Raw genomic sequence first — 904 nt, forward strand, 5'->3', positions numbered from 1 at the left:
CGTTTTCCTGGCTGAAATATACTCATTTCAATCTTCTGTGAAGCTCTTGGAAGGGATGCTTTTGCTTTTTGGGGCCCTTTTCAGGTGAAACCATTCAATAATGTGTCCTCCAAGTGAGACCCTTTATCAAGTAGGGAAGTTGCATGTGAAATGTGAGATAGTGTATCCCAGTACAGTTAGTGAGAATAAATGTTTCTAACCCCTCTGAGATAAACAGCATGTCCTCAACGCCAGCTAGTGACTGTTAGCAGTGCTTTGCCTTTGTAAGCTCTGACAGTCACCACTTGTAGCACTTGTAGCCCTATTGCAGCGACTGCCCCCTGGGAGCACCATGGAAAACGCATTCAGTGTAGGTCTTGTATCAAAATGAGCGATAGGAGTTCTGTGATTTCAGATGAGAAACACATCTCTTACACATGCATGACCATAATATGTCAAGAATTCCTTATTGGGGGATTCTTTTCACCTTTGATGCAACTAAGGATCTGTTAAAACCTCTGTTCTTACAGAAAACATCTCACAGTTGACTGTGAAAGTGCTTAGTATCTTACTTTGGTATTCTTGAGTTCTCATCTTGATTTACAACTATAGGCATTTATGTTTAGAGTAGATCCCATCACTGTATTTGCCTTGGAGACATGACTTGCAGTGTAAACATCAGTGGCTGGGATTTTGTGTAATACTAATTTCTTACTCTGTCCTGTTGTCCCAGCTTTATCTCTCAATGTAAGGTGAAGCTGAGTTGAAAGTTCAGACTTTGTTGGCTTGTTATAGATTACTTTTAAAAAGGATATATTAACTCTTCAGTTGATATTTAGACTCATGAACTAAGTTTGAAATACTGAAGTTTCTGTTAGTTTTTAAAGTAATGTTTAAATTCACATCTGAGCAAGAAAAAAAGTTT

Source organism: Lagopus leucura, unplaced genomic scaffold (assembly GCF_019238085.1).
Source record: "Lagopus leucura isolate 7727_CA_CO unplaced genomic scaffold, USGS_WTPT01 Super-Scaffold_100002, whole genome shotgun sequence".
NCBI classification, from domain to species: Eukaryota; Metazoa; Chordata; class Aves; order Galliformes; family Phasianidae; genus Lagopus; species Lagopus leucura.